Here is a 16,278-nt window from a genome sequence, read left to right on the forward strand (position 1 = left end):
ATTGATCACAATTGGATTTGAAGAAAGTTCAACTTAAATTACACTTCATAATCATTGAGCCCATCTAAGTTCCCTTAAGATGCCTGATGTTAACAAAGTTGGTGACAATTCAGGACCAGAACACTCAATTTCTCTCTCTTCAAAGTAATTCATTACAGTAGCGAGTGTGGGCGAAATGCCACCTAAATCTGAGGGGTTGGGGCAAGTAGCCCAGAAGTGAGCTGTTTTGAAGGAGTTAATAGATAAAGGAAACTTCAAGCAATGATGTATACAAAGCATGAAGATATGAAATGCCCCAGTGTGCTGCTGGGAGCGGGGGGATAGGCGGGGGGCAAAGGGGGCATCTGGGGAACGGTGATGCAGCTTAAGAAAGGCGTGATCAGAAAGGGTCACACTGGTCAGCTAAGAAGCACCAGTTTATAGCAAAAGACCTGAGAGACCAAGCATTGGGGAGGAAGAAATTTCCTCTACCCCTCGAGGTTCTTCTAAGCTGGTCTAAGAATCACACTGACATGAGACAGATTAACAGGAGAGAAAACCAAAATGTACTTATACATGAATGGGGAAGCCACGGACATGGGTTCCAAAGACAGCTGAGGAGAATCAAGCATATATGTCATCCTGAACCAAAGAGAAGCGGGTAGGGGTCTGAGACTTCAAAGGAAAAAGGATATGAAGAGTTACTGCTTGATAAACAAATATTCGCTGGGCCACACAGCAACAATGAAGGAGCACAGAGAGGAATTGTAACAGACTTAGCCCTGCCTACCACACCTAGTTCACATTATAATAGAGCTATCTGTGGTGAGAGCGCTCCTCCTGATCGAGTTCCGCGATCAAAATTATTTTCACGCAGCTGGGCTGAGGGGAGGTCAAAGTACCTTCTTGGCTCTTTTGGGCCTTGATGGTTTCAGCTCTGTAGTAATCTGCATGTCACCCCGGCACCTCTTGGGGTGGTCTGCCGTTGGTCCTACACAAGCAAGAAAGTGAGGTGCTTTGTTTTGTGCTTTAGAAAATCAGTCTGTAAGAAAACAAGGAATGGTTTTTGTTCATGAGAGGAGAAGGGCAGAAAAAAGCAGGACAGAGAAGAGGACAGAGCAGGGTGGCCAGAGACCAGAGTCTGCATTTCAGATGCGACAGAGGACGCAGGTGCATCAACTGTTAGTTTTAAGTCACCTGGGTGGTTGTCTTCCAAACTGTTATTACAGGCTTCTAACACCCATACATGCTTTACCTGAACAGATACTCATTTCGGGGGGTGGGTGTATGTACAAATCAAGAAAAAGAACCAAGGACCTTGTGATAATCAGGGCAGTGCACAGCTGGGACAGCAAGATAATCCCTAAACTGAGCTAAGCCACAGAGGCAGGGGAGCAGAGACCCAGGAGCCCATGAACTGGAGTCTCAGGAGAGCCCTGGGCTCCGCTCGGTGCAAGGAATGAGCAGCCAAGCCCACCTTCTCTAGAAACGAAGGGGCTGAAAGACCCTCATCGCTGAAATCCAACCACAATCTGGACTGCAGCCTAAGCCTACATATAAAAACCTGGTCTACATAAAATCTGAAACTAGAGTAAAATAAGACTTATTATTTTGCAGAATTCCATGAAAAGAGAAAGTGATGAGTCTCAGGGATATTGGGAAAGCTGGGATGAAAATGGCTGCTTTGGTAGACCACCTCTCTCTGATCAAGAAGCAATACCACCACCACCACCACCACCTCAGTGCTCTGTAAATTGCCCAGAAGAGGCTGAATATGAGGCTAATAAAAATTTGTCTAATTGGCGTTGCTCAAATGACTACCTAGCCTTTACTGCCACCTCCTGGCCCTTCCTAGTATGTTTACCCCGAGCTACTGAACTCATGGCCGCACACATACATAATCAATTATTACATTCAAGAATCTCCAGATAGACCATCAAATTGAATCATTATCATCTTGCAGATGGAAAGCTGTGATACCAAGTGGAAGCCCCCCAGACAAGGCAGCTGAACCCTGATAAAGTCACCCCCACCAGGCTGATCCATCAGCATCCTAGGGGCAGATTTGCGTATTAACCAAGCCCATGGGATCTATAACACCAGAATTCCAATTTACCAATTTAAAGTGAGAAATAGCATTTTATCCAAAGTAAAAGGTCTCATTTTCTTATGAGAGCCTCTTTTCTCTCTACATCATCCACATAGGTAATCAAATTTTGCATTAAGAGTTACAAAGAAATCAGAGCCTGGGCACTGGCCAGAGAAAACAAACATCCAGTGGCACCCAGCTCTGAGAGATGGTGGCATCTAACCCAGGATATTCTGCCACGGGACATGGTAAAGCACATTGCTGGAACCGTGTATTCTTCCCAGTCAACGGGAGAATGGAATTATCAGGACTTGGCTTTTGGATATTTCCCTGCCCAGTTCTGACCAAATCAACAAACTTTCTGGTTGGCAGAATCTGCTCATGGATATGATAAAGACTCCAATGAAGCTCTCATTGGTCAAGTACTAAAACCCAGTCTCCGATGCATTGTGCAGATAGATTAGTCAGCTCTTTGTAAGGCTGAATTTTCCCTATTCCCCAGCTTTGCAGATACCCTATGGCAGTCCCATGGGCTTCCAATAAGCAGGTAAAGGCAATTTCCATTTGTGGAATGAGTAGAAGTTTGCAAAGAGCCTGTACATCCATTGTCACAGCCATTCCTTGGCTCAAGTACCCTTTGGAGTTCTTTGGGTAAATGTTACAATTCTTACTTTACAAATACAAAGATTCAGAGATGGCAAGTGGTTTTTCCAAGGTCACAGAATCGGTGAAGATAGGGTTAAGACTAAAATTCAGATTTTGGGACCCCAAATGAGTGTACTGAAGACATCTGCTCTTAATCATAAACACTGCTCTTAACAGAGCAATGGTACCTGACCAAGACTACATCATCCACATGTAAGAGACAGATCAGCTTCCCACTGTTCTGGGCACTGGGGACACCCTGATGACCAATTTAAATAAGGTTCCTACCTCCATGGGACACATGTGCAGTGGTGACAGAGAGACATTCAGGTGGTGGTGAGCCCTGTGCAGAGGATCAAATAGGGAGACATAAAATGCCGGTTGGCTATTTCTGTTTGGGTCACCAGAGGAAGCTTCTCTTAGGAAATGACCTCGAAGCTGTGGCATGACAAGAAGGCATGCAGTGATGAAGGGGAAGAGCCCCCCAAGCTGAAGGGACAGCTAACAAACATGCCCTAAGGGGGGACCGTGCCTGTCTGAAGAGGTTCAAGAAGCCCACGTGGTGGAGTGCAGAGGGTGAATGCAAGGTGGTGTGAGACAGCTGGGGAGGTGGGCAGGGGCCAGACCGCAGGGCCCTTTGTTCAGGATCAGGCTGGTTTTATTCAAAGCACAATGAGAAGCCACCACAATACTACAGAAACGTGCTGCGTTTCAATAGGGTCACACCATTTGAGAACAGGTTGTACACCTAGAATCCTAAAGTCTCAATAAGCCCACTTTTCCTATCGCACAACGATTGCAGTCTTCTGTTAATGTAGACTGCTTTTCATATACAGGTAAGAAGTATTTGAGAGATTTAGAAAACAGTTTATCCTGCAGCAAGAGGAAAGGTTTGTCCCGTCAGAAAATCACATTTAGAAGTGGTGGATTCATAGCCTTAACATGCAGGCAAATCTAACTTCAGGAAGCCAAGCAAGGCCCCCAGGAGGCACTGGCTGTCTTTTAGAGGAGCTCAGTCCAGAAATGGCTGGGAGAAAGAGCCAGATTCACGCCTGACAGCGGCATCTCCCGCAGGCTCAAGCCCAGGCTACCCTCCTCAGTCCACTGCTCAGAGGGCAGCCTGACAGCTGCTTTCCCCAGAACTCGGAGATGCAAGCTTGACTGTCCAACAGTGAAGGGATGTTCAAAGACACCCCAAGAGAGAGAGCAGGGAAAGAGAATCAGGAAGAGAAGGAGTCGGGGAGGGAGGCTGGGCAGGACGGGAATGGACGGATGTTTGCCTTCTAAATAGAAACTCACTGCATTAAAAATCACAGTTCCCCACACCCCTCTTAAACGCCGCTGACACTGACTCTGGGAAAGAAAAATGGCCCGTCTGAAGACCAGCTTGGCAATGAGTAGCCAAAGCCTTTGACCTAGGAAATTACCCTTAGGAAATCACCAGGAATGAGTTCAAAAAGGTTTATATAAATATGTTTGCCAAAGCATTATTTACAACAGGGCAACGATTAACAGCGAATCAATTAACCAGTCAACCAATTTACAGTAAAGCCATAGAAAGGGACTCCATAAAACTAGTAAAAATCATAGAAATGAATCATAGAAATGAATATTTCATAGAAAAAAGAATAGAATCTAAAAGAATACTTTGTTGCATAAAGAACAACTCAGAATATATTCAGCTTTAAAAAGCAGGTTGTAAGGAAAACAGGGCAATGAGTAAATCCTTATAAATAATCTGGACAAGAAAACAAAAGGTAAATGGGAAAAGGTGGATGGCGTCCGGGGAGAGAGACTTGCACAATTTCGTTACTTCGTTTTCCCCTCGCTGCTCTGCTAGTACATTCACTGGGCAGCTTGTCACTAGCAAACGCTCATTTGGCTAACAGCTTAGCATCAGGAAGGCGCAGAGGAAGATGGATGGGAAAAGTGTGACAGGTCCTTTTTTGGCAAAGACATTTGGGTGCCACATCTCTGTAAGAACAATGCCTGAGCTTTAGGCCTGAGGAGGGCACCCAGGCATCAGATTTCCTACTTACCACCCTCCCTCCCCAAGGCCTCATTCACAACTCTTAGATTCTCAGACCATTCAACAACAAGCTGCTGCTGTTTAAATCAACACAGCGTCCCCGCTCCTGTTTCTCATTCCCCACCATCCGTCCATTTCACACATACTCCCTGCTCTCCGAGGCAGCCACTGCAAGGCTGCCAGGCACCAGGTGACACCCCAGAGCCATATGTGGGGTGGAAGGCAGCAGAAAGAACAAGGCCATGAAAATCCACATGCTTGGCTTCCACTGAGGTTTGGCCACTAGGCAGCCACGATGCTAGCAAGGCCTCTGAGCCTCCATTTCCTAATCTGTAAAATAAGTGTTAGCTAGACATGCTGTGAGGCCAAATTTGGGCCTAAAACTCCAGAGGTCATAATTTCCCAAATATCCCACCTCCAAAGAAATAACTGGTCCATGGAGAGAAGACGGCCCAATGCACCTAGAGCCCTGAGGATCTTCCTTAGCTATTTCCATTTCACAGTAACTCTCACTGTACAAGTCTGGACCCTGCAGAAATAATTTAAGTGCCTCCTCTATAGAGAAGCCATTCTTTAAAACACCTCTCTAAGCATTAACTTGATAATGCAAAGCACCACTTCCATTTGCTTTATACTCAATTCTGAGTTCTCACACTGCGGTATCCAATAATTCCAGTTTGTCCAGGATGAGACCGGCAGTGCCAACTCAAGGCAGTCCTTGGTAAAGCAGGGAAGTTGGTCATTCTCTCTCATAATACACTCTCTGGTTTGCTTCTCCCAAAATACCCCCTACACTCCACATCAGGCAAAATACAACACCTTTTGACCTGGACACACATTGCTGCTCAAATCAACACCATCTGCAGATCAATAACAATGGATTTCCTGGGTTGCCTTTAGACAGGGACCATGGTGTGTAGTCAGAGTAGGGTGAAGGCCTCTGGAAAAAGCAAGGTAGGATATTTACAGTCAGAGCAGTCTAACTATGTGCAAGGAAACCCCCCTACCAAAACTGTGTTAAACATTAAGCTCTAGAGTCATTCTTCAGTGAGATCAGTTAATATTCCCCAGATAAAGAATAGCACATGTTTTTATTATGCTAATCATTTGTAATCGTGTGTAAGATTCACTTTAGCATGCTAAAACGCCTAGGCCTATATGCTGTCTTTCCTCCTTCAGATCTGATAAAGTGATTTTGCAAACTGGGCAACTAATTTAGCATGCAGACCCAGTGGTAAACAACATAGTAAAAGGCAGGAAGGATTCCACCTTAAAGATAAGATTGCATTTTAACACCCAGGAAGTTAAGAAGTAAGATCCTTAACTTACTCTTTAGCAAACAGACAATACCTCAGCCCACCTTGGGGGCTGGGCGGGTGGCTTTGTTTGATATGCTCCCAGACCAAGACACCGGTATCCCAGCAAGAAATCAGAGCAGTAAATTTTTTGTGTTAAGTTCATTTTTAATATTCAGGGATCACTTAACAAGTCCATACCCCTAAGCCTTTTATCCAGTTCCCAAAAATCTTCAACTGCCTATAAAACCCCTAGACAACACACAACTATGGCTCTCTTGCCCCCCACTGGCGCGAGCCAAGAGCTCTGTCCTCTCACTGTATCTCTCAATAAAAGCTTCTCCCTGGCTCTCCTACTTTGGGTGTTTGCTAAGTTCATTCTTCGACTCTGCAAACAAGAACCCCGGCATAAGCCTCACGGACACTTCTGTCCTCTGGTAAGAGTACCTTCATTTATCCCATCCTATTAGGTCCTTTTAGATTGGCAGAGTTTTGTGTAATTAATAAAAGACAAAAACAGAAAAGCATTCTTGTTAAGTATTTGACAAAAAGCACAGGAATAAAAAAAAATCTATTATTAGCATTGAACCATCACCATGCATTACTTCACTGCATTGCTAATGCTATAAAGGAGACGGCAACCAAAAAACATAGAAAACATATGGCTGACAACCGGAGAGTCAACAGAAGAATCCATTTGCTCACTTGCTGATTCTTTGGACAAAAATGTCCACAGCACTATGCCAGGCAAATGATGATCAAAGAGAGACACAGTCACACGGAGCTTACAGCCTATGTGTCGGCTGATCAATAATGGAAATGAATCAAATCATTTAATAAACACATTTCCCAAACTGTCTCCATTCTGGCAAGCTATAATAAAAGTTCAAACACTAACTATTTCATTAAGATCCCAGGAAAATAGGAGGATCAACAAAATGTCCACCTGTTTGTTTCTTCCAAAACATTGCATACTCTTGTAACCTTTCAGAGCACCTACCCATTTATGAAACTGACTTGAAAATTTTGAAAAGCAGAGTCAAAGAGCAAAGGATGAGACTGTGAAGACAGAAAGCTGTTCTACAGCTGGTGAGAAATTGAGACAGGGACCGTGGGTTTAAGCAGAGTAGAGTGAGAGCCTCCAGAAAAAAGCAAAGCAGGATAATTACAGTCAGAGCAATGTAACAAATGTGCAAAGAAACCCCTACTGAAACTGTGTTAAACATTAAGCAAAGTAAGAGTCACATTAATTCTCTAGGGTAAAAATATCAAACTAGGAATACAGGCATTCTTCAGTGAGATTAGTTAAAACAAAATCCAGAGAAGACTCAAAATTAATGAGCTAATCAGTTAAAGTTCAAAAAGCTAGGAGTAACTTGGCCTGGAATGTTTGAATATTCCCTAGATAAGAAAATATTTCAGCATAGCCCATGTCTTCATTGTGTCAATTAAATCATGCCATTGTAAGATTTACTTTAGCCTACTAAAAGGCCCAGCTTACTTTTTTTACCCATATGCTGCTTTTTCCTCCTCTAGCCCCTAATCAAGTAATTTGCAACCTGGGCAATTGATTTAGCAAGCAAGCCCAGCCATAAACAACGTAGTAAAAACAGAAAGGATTCCATCTTAAAGATAAGATTGTATTTTAAAACCCAGGAGATTAAGAAGTAAGGTTTTTAACATACTTTTTAGCAAACAGACAATAACTTAGCCACTTCAGGAGAAAGGCAGGTAGTATTGATTGATATGCTCCCAGACCAAGAAGCTGGTGTCCTGGGAAGGAATCAGAGCAATAAATTTCTTCTGTTACCTAAAGAACCGATATGTAGAAAAGAGAATGTCTCATCAAAGATGATATTCAGGGACCACTTAACAAGTCTGCACCCCTAGCCCTTTATCACATTCCTGAAAATCTTCATCTGCCCATAAAACCCCTAGACAACGCACCACCACAGACTCTCCTGTCCCCTGTTCTCCTGCTGGTGAGAAATTGAGAGCTCTGTCCTCTCTCTTTATCTCTAAATAAAAGCCTCTCCCTGGCTTTCCTGCCTTGAGTGTTTGCAAAGTTCATTCTTCAACTCCACAAACAGGAATCCTGGCATCAAAATCAACCATGACTGGACCCCAACCTCCCTTGGTATCAGCATGCCAGAACTCAGAAGTATTGGAGTAACTGGAAGCTCACACTCACTCTCAACTGCAGAGAGATCTTACAACAGGGAGCAAAAACAAAGGAAGTGTCCTCTACTCAATTTCTGGAACTTCTCTACATATTCAAGAGAGAGAGGATGTCACAGGTGAGGGCAAGTTTCATCTGGGGCCTAAGTCTTCAGAAACTGGCAAAGACATTAACTGCAGTGCAGCAGCTCGAGAGGAGCTGACAGTGTTTGCTTTCCACCACCAGCTGGTCCCGGGAGTGTTGGGACAACACGCTTGGTTGCAGGAGCGCCTGGGTGCAGAGCCCAGTAAGTGTGGGTTAGAAGCTGATGGCACCTCACCCGCCAGGGGCCCACGGCAGACTCCCAGCCCTCAGCCCAGGCTCCGCCTTCTCTGCACAGCCAACTGCTCAGTAAACGAGTCAATTCCACCTCACGAATGTCTTGAATTCCCTTTCCTGTCCGTTACCATTGATCTTGAAACACTAATTATGCTGATTCAGGCTCCCACCACCTCTTGTCTGCATTTCTTCACTTCAGTCTTGCTCTCTGCCAAACACGCGTGCACAGACCCACACACACGCGCGCGCACACACACACACACACACATCACAGGCTCTTCCAACCATGCTGAACTTCCTTTTCCCCCCCACACATGCCCTTACATCTCTCATCTTTGGACCCTTGGACAGGCTAGTCCGTCTGCGTAGAGCACCCTTCCCCAAGTCCTTATTCCCTCACCTATTCTCTGTTTCGTTCTCATCACCCTTGAGATTTCCTCTCAGCCATTACTACCTCTGAGGAGCCTCTGCAGATTCCCCTAGACTGAGCTAGGTGCTTCTCTACGCTCCACGGCACCTGGGGTCTCCACCATCATAGGACCTAGCACCCTGCTTTGTAACCAGTATTTTTGGTTATTGATTTGGGGCGGGGTGGGGTGGGGCTTCTTTTGATTTGGTTTTGCTTAAACAACTCTTTAAACCATACATTCTGCAAGGAGAGAGGCTGGATTTGCCTTGTTCACCTTTACTTCCTTGTCACCGAAACCAGAGAAGGCATGAGTCAGTCAGTCCACTCGTGAATAGGCAGAGCACAGCCCTTTAACTGTCAGTGTCTGCCTGGACTTCCCACTTAAGCACAAGGCCCCACCTCCTGGCCAGACTTTCTGACGCAAGGTAGGCTGTGACCTGCTTTGTGCCCATCTTAAACTAGACCTCTCCAGAGGACCAATGCACTGACAGGCACACCTTGAGGGGAGGCCGTGGTGTACCAATCAGCCAAAGTGGCCTCTGTGTACTAGCTCCTAGGTTGTTTAATTCTTTACCCCAGCCTGAGACTCATTAGTTCAAAATCCCACTGGTGCCAAACTAAAATTCTTACACATCCAGTTGTTTTAAACATAGCCCAAGTACGCAGATTTTTGCCAACTAGAACCCGCCTGCTTTGCATACGTTGTGAAACGGTGCCCAACATCTGTTAATAGATAAGACAGACCTCAGGCTATAAAGGCCACAAGCCACTGCTGCCCTTCAGAGACTCCCCCTCCTGCTGTGGAGTGAACCCCTCCCCTCTTAGCACCCACTGTCCCCCAGGGAGTGCCCTTACCCTCCTCCTCATCTGAATTCGAGCCTCCACCATGCAGCCTCTGAAGGCACTCATACTGGGAGGCACTTTCCCCAAATGCAAACCTGCAAATCATCTCCCATAGGAAGTCTGAATGTGCTACTGCCATCTCGGGGTCTCTGCCGTGGAGCCCCTCCAACCCCCTGCAGGTAAAAATTGGGGGAATTCTGTGTATTTATAATGCCCATACTGTAGTCCCACTTGGATAACTTTTATTCTGTCTTGTAACCCCAGCTTTAAATTTATCATCTGGCTTAGTCGGTTTTGCTTCTAAAACCTAATCTGCCTGCAGAGTTCTATTCCAGCAATTCAGGGCAGCCACCTGGCCCTCCCGGCCCCAGTTACCTACCTCAATCCTATTGGACTTCCAAGCTCTGGCCCCTATTCTCCTGTCTCGGACAACAATTTGGGGCACTGGCTATCTCAGTTCCAATCCATGTTTCCAGCCCATGCTTCTGGCGCACCGCCCTGGGGCTCTAACTTTATTTACCTGAGAGCTCTATGAAATTTCTAGCTTCCATCTCTAGGATTCCACTGTTCCTAACATTTGTAACAGAGCTAACACTGATGTGGCTCCAGACAGAATCGAGGATAATAAGCACAAAGAAAATGGCTGTTAGGGTCTTGTTTGTAGATCTGTAGAAAAGGAAAGACATTTGTTAGCAAAAAAGGATCTTGTGCCTTAATTTTTAAAGTTATTTGTTATGAGTTGTCACTGAGTGAGCCTGAGACCCTATTAATAAAGGCTGGAAGGAAATAATTCATCATCCATGCCTCTGAAGGCCAAGTCCATTTTCTTAGTAAAGTTATAACTATCCAAAAATATCCAAATATGAGGCTTGCCTTCACATAAATCAAATAGTACAGTGGATTAGAAATGTTCACACACCTTAACTAGTAATTTTTCCCTTGCGGATATTAGCCCAAGTTCAAGCTTTAACCACATACAACTCTTGGCTAGGAATAATGACCAAAAATCTGAAGAGAATAACACAGGACATGCGATTAATTAGAGAAGCAAGTAGAAGTACAAAGACTGGAAGTGATGGTGGTCTCAGATTAGTTATTTTAGGGGCCCACGGGTTCAATACTTCTATCCTCCTGTCCTCCAGGCAGCCTACTACATACAATTGAAGCATATCACTTCCTTTTTTGAAAGGGCCTCTGACTACACAGTTCAATGGATGAAAATAGTCCTAAACCAGGACATGACATTTTAGAACATTCTGGACAAATACCTTAAAAGTTGCCAGAAAGGAGATTCAAAAGTCAAGTTTCATACGTAAGGTCAAGAAAAGGTATATGTCACACTCAACTGCAATATCACAAGCTAGAGGAAAATGGTGCAATGTTCTCAAAAATCTAGTGAAGGGGAATTATTTCTAAATCTGAATTTCATACCTGGTGACCCTACAGAGAGCATCAGGAGGGTAGAATAAAGACATTTTAGGCATGCAGGATATCAAAAATCAAACTCCCCCGCATCCTTTTTCAGAAAGCTACTGAAGGATATTCTTTGCCAAAGGGGAGGAGTAACTCAAAGAACATGTGTTCCAAAAAGGGCTTCTGTCGTGAGTGGCACACGCAGGGCAGCTCGTATGCTCTTCGTGCGGAATCGACATCAAGAGATTTCGGAAGCATAATTTTTTGGTAGTCGGGCAGCTAGTGATCGTTGGTCCTGGCGCCCCAAAAAAAAAAAAAAAAAAAGAACATGTGTTCCAGGAAGCAAGGCTCCAACACAAGAAAGAAACAAAGGGAGTCCCACGATAACGGAGAAAGGAATTTCCCCGGACAACAGTTATGTAGCAGGCCTGGAGATCAACAAACCGAGGTGGAGACAGGACAGAATGCTCCAGAAAGGACTTAAAGACAAAACTGATATATAAAACACCCAATCTCTCTGAGAGGAGATGTACATAGCTGGTGGCGACTGCGGAGATACATTAATGATGACTAGACAGAAAAAGCACACATAAAAAAGACAATTATTAACTTCACGAAAGCACAAAAAGTTAGGCAATTAAAGAAAAGTAATCATGGCAAATACATAACTCAGACTGTCATATAATGAAAGCATGACATACTGATCTGGCCGGAATGGGAAGGAACAATTCTGGAAGGATGGGAGGATGAGAGGTACGCGTATGTGTAGTGGGGGCAGGGTATAAAACGGTGAGTCATCACCTACTAGAGTGACGATGTGCGCAAGAGCTGTTAACTGCTGGGAGAGAAAGACGGACGGCGACCAGGTAAGGAGCAAGTGGTCAAAGAAATTTATTTTAATGATACTGTGAACGCTTAGGATTACCTTTGGCTGCCCAGCCTCTGAGCTCCCCATCTCATGAGTCTTGTAGTGGGTGCAGCCTACCTTCTGCCACAGAAGAGGAAAATACCAGACACATGGTTCCCCAACCGCCCCGCACTTCCCCTGGGCTCTGTCCATCAGACAGGGACACTCTAGTGGCAGTGGCGTTAGTGGGGCCACCCAGTGGCCAGAGCTGGTGTTGACACTGTGGGCCGTCTGCTGCCCAGAGTGGCTGTGGTGGGGACAGAGGCATCCTCACAGAATCAGTTCTGTGACATGATTTGGGGTTTAATTCCTGGCTGCAAAGCCCTGAATTCAGTTCTCTGACCCTCCCTGTGATTCTATGAACTATACCCATTTCCCTTTTAATACATTTGGTTTTCTGCATTAATCATCCAAAGTTGGTTTTTGCTACTTTCAAGAAAGAAACTGACTGGTTCAGAAAGTGATAGTACGGTAGCTACCAGTATCTCACCCTTGGGGAACTCTAAGGAGTCTTGATTTCGTTGTCTGGATTCTTTGGGTCTTAAGGCAGTGAAAATCCAGCTGGTAATGAACAGTGAGCCTCTGGAAGCTCAGGCGCACAGCACTGAACCTGTTCACCAAGTCATTATTGCCTGAGGTCCCCTGGAAAGAAGTATTACAGGCAAGGCTCTGAGTAAGTGAGCGGCCCCCCAACCGGTACACTGTGTGGTGGCTACTATTACGCGCTGCTCAGATCTTCCTCCGGAATGAAGAGCTCATTGTCCTGGCGGAAGGGAGCATGACCAGCGGAAACCCTCAGCTGTTAGCATCTTTGGAGACTGCCTTGGCTCAAGATAGCTGCCTCGTCTCAGGTCACACCCCCTTCTGGGGCAGCCCACATCAGATAACTAATTGACATGTGGGTGTAAAGGCTTGTCCCCCTCACTCTGCTTAGGACAACTCTGAAGGATCACCCCACATTCCAGACTCTCTACAGGATTGACCAAACTTCCATTGATTGTATCACAGCTCAATTCTCCCTCCACCCAATCCTGCTTCCCTCTCTTTCTTCTCACAGGTCTTAATCCCATGAGTACCCTTAATAAACACCTGCAAGCTTGCCTCCCCGCGAACTCAAATTACAACTATTTAGAGCATCATGTCCACTAATTTCAAGAAATGTGTAATTTTCTTAGCTGAAGAGTGGGCTGCTTGCTTCCAGCTGCCAGGAGAGCTTTTAGCAAGAGAGTAAGAAGAGAATGGCAGGTTCAAATTCCTAACTCTCAGCTCAAACAATGGACTGAAATCCAGGGGACTTCTCTTACTCTGCTTATATATGCATACATATCTTATATAACATGTGTGTGTGTGTGTGTGTGTGTGTGTGTGTGTGCGTATTATCTTATCTCCTGCAGTCATAGAAGTTAGAAAGCCAAAAATCAACCACAAAGTTTCAACCCTGTTTATCAGATCACCATGTCACCTGATGATCACCCTTGCAAGCTACCTAACGCAAAAAGTTGGGACACCAAACTATAAAGAGTGGGACCCCTGAGAATGGAAATTGAGATTTATGATTACCATGATATTCTGAACCCCCAAACCTTAGCAAGCATCCATGCCAATCTTTCCTGGTGAGATAGGCTTGTCTGGCCTTGACCGAAGACTCTTCTACTGATGTCACATGAGAGACTTACTGGGCAGGAGAAGCCAAGTTTCCTGTGCCTTCTGCCTCCTCTTCCTCACGATCTAGGATGGACCCCAGCAAACCCCCAAAGGGCCTATTACAAGGCTTTCACTCCCAAAGAAAAGAACTTCAAGACTTTTTTACTTTATGTTGACAAAAAAACTGAGCAATATGTGTGGGGGTAGATTCTGAGAATTCTAGATGGAGAACAGAACAAATGCTCCGCTGGGCGGGGTTGTCAGCATGGAGGCACTTGCAGCAGTTCAGGATTCCTCACGCCAGCTGCAGCAGCTGGGAATGCTGCTAAGAATTTGAGAGTCTGGAAATCCAGCCGCCACAATTGCCCAGACTTATGAGGCTGAGATGCCAGAAATTCTTCAGGAAACTATAAAGGAAGTAACAGAATCATTTCAGGAGATAAGAATGTCAGAGTAGATTTATCAGATGTGACCTGCTAACCTACTCCTGAACTATGTCCCCAAGAGAGTCCAGAAGACACTCCCTTCACCAGGGCTTTGAGAAATACATTAGTGAGGGGAACATAAGTGTCTCTGAAATGTGTGGCCAAGGCCATTCTCTGTGAGCCGGGGGGCTGTTAGGGCACAACAAGGTTCTCCATTTCAATGTGGAGACCAAGACTCCCTAGAGCAAACCTGACTGCCACAGTAAGCCATGCGGCCAGCTGGGCAGTCACAATGCTCTGAGCCACAGAAATAACATTTGGTGAAGGATATCTGTGAGGTCCCCAGACCACAGTAGATGGGGATTCGCATCACTTACCTTGGACAAGTTACTGAACTTCTCTGTGTCTGTTTCCTCACCTGTGATATGAAGATTAAACTACCACCTACTCATACTGCTGCTGTGAGGATTATATGTTGATAACGTAAAGATTTTAAGGTAGTGTCTGTCACAGGGTATGTGCTCAATTAATGTTAGCTGTCATTGTTACTACTATCACTATTGTTACTATAATTTGCACAGCTGGAAAACAGTCAAGTCATGTTGAACAGAGACCTAACTTAAGTCACCAAGACAGTTACAGTCCTTTACCCAAATTCAAGACCTCAGTCATTCACAGTCCTGCAGCCACTAGAATCAAAAGAGGGCCAGCGCCTGTGAGAAAAAACTCTACGACACCACCACAAGTAGACAATATGACTCTTCTTCCTTGCGCTACCTAAAGAGACTTTGGTCATTTGCTAGGATAGCGGTGTTTCTAGGGAAAATAAAATATCTAGAACTTGGGGGAATTACTGAACATCATCTCTAAGCTAACACTAATATGTAGAAACCCCAAACGCTATTCTGGCCCATGGGTCAGTGAGATCAAATGGGATCAAGTGATGAATGGACTTCTGACCTGGGTTTCCTTCACAGTAGGCCCAGTGGGACCCCAAATCCATTTGTAGTGATTTTCTGAGTTCTTGAGGCAAGAACTGGAAGACTCCCCACCCTTGCTCCTAGACCCTTGAACTGAAGGCTATCACCGTAGGAAGGGGGAGCTCCGGGCACTACTGGGTCAGCACAGTCACCCAAGAGCAACACGGCATCTCTGAAATTAACAGAGACAAACCCTAACGCTGAAAGAAAAAAAGAAGAAGGTGAAATTATTCTAAACACATCCCCACTTAATCTGCCAATAGTTGTGCCTCTGGCAGGTGCAGAAGATGGGTGGGCCTTAGAGAATGACTATGCATTACTGTATATTTAATACAGTTAGGGACTCCCAATTAGGGATGCTCTTTGAGATGTGATATAGTGGGGCTAATTCACACAGCCACTGACGCCTGATTTTTAGCTCTTAACTTGGAATCATTTGTCTTGCCTATTAAGCAAGAATATCAAAAGTAGTATGCTTTAACTTGGCTGGAAGGGACAGAAGTACATGGATCCAGTACTACCTTAGGATAATATTGTGTCTCCACTTCTAAGTACCCAATTCATGTACAGGAAACAACTTTGTCTCAGTCTCACAGAAGATCTGAAGTTAGCTTGGTACATTAACAACATCATGCTAATAGGACCTATACAACCACAGGTGTCAGGTATACCAGATGTCTCAGTAAGACACAAGCATATGAAAAATGAGGGAGAATACAGGGTGAGTCACCTGAGGGACGTCTCTATGGGGTCAAGATCCAAGTAAAGGAAAGTAGATCCACCTTGTAGCACTGAACCCTAAGAAAGAGGCACCACTATTGATAAGCTGCTTTGGAATTTGGAGGCTGTGTAAACAGTTGGGCATGCTGCTTTGACTCGCCATTCACCAGATGAGCTATGCCTGACCACAGGACAGCAGAGGACTACCACCTGAGTGGTCCTTATTCCACAGGGAGTTATCTGACCCACCCAGCCATAAAATCAGGTGTGCCTGGCAGGACTCCATCAATGGGAACACACACACACATATACACAAATGCATGCACACACACATACCTGCACATATATTTTCATATATATATATACACACAGATGCATGTATACACACAGAACCCTGAAGTCA

At 45.0% G+C, this 16,278-nt stretch overlaps 1 protein-coding gene and 1 non-coding gene across 9 annotated transcripts in view; one reads left to right on the plus strand and one right to left on the minus strand.

Moving 5' to 3' along the window:
* Nucleotides 1–16,278, minus strand: part of HHAT (hedgehog acyltransferase) — a 281,084-nt gene that overhangs the window by 167,220 nt on the left and 97,586 nt on the right. The gene's annotated exons all lie outside the window — the stretch shown is intronic.
* LOC118908704 (U11 spliceosomal RNA) lies at nucleotides 11,372–11,505 on the plus strand. The gene has a single exon (XR_005023307.2). It is a non-coding gene; the product is annotated as a U11 spliceosomal RNA (small nuclear RNA).

The sequence above is a fragment of the Manis pentadactyla genome, chromosome 9 (assembly GCF_030020395.1).
Source record: "Manis pentadactyla isolate mManPen7 chromosome 9, mManPen7.hap1, whole genome shotgun sequence".
NCBI classification, from domain to species: Eukaryota; Metazoa; Chordata; class Mammalia; order Pholidota; family Manidae; genus Manis; species Manis pentadactyla.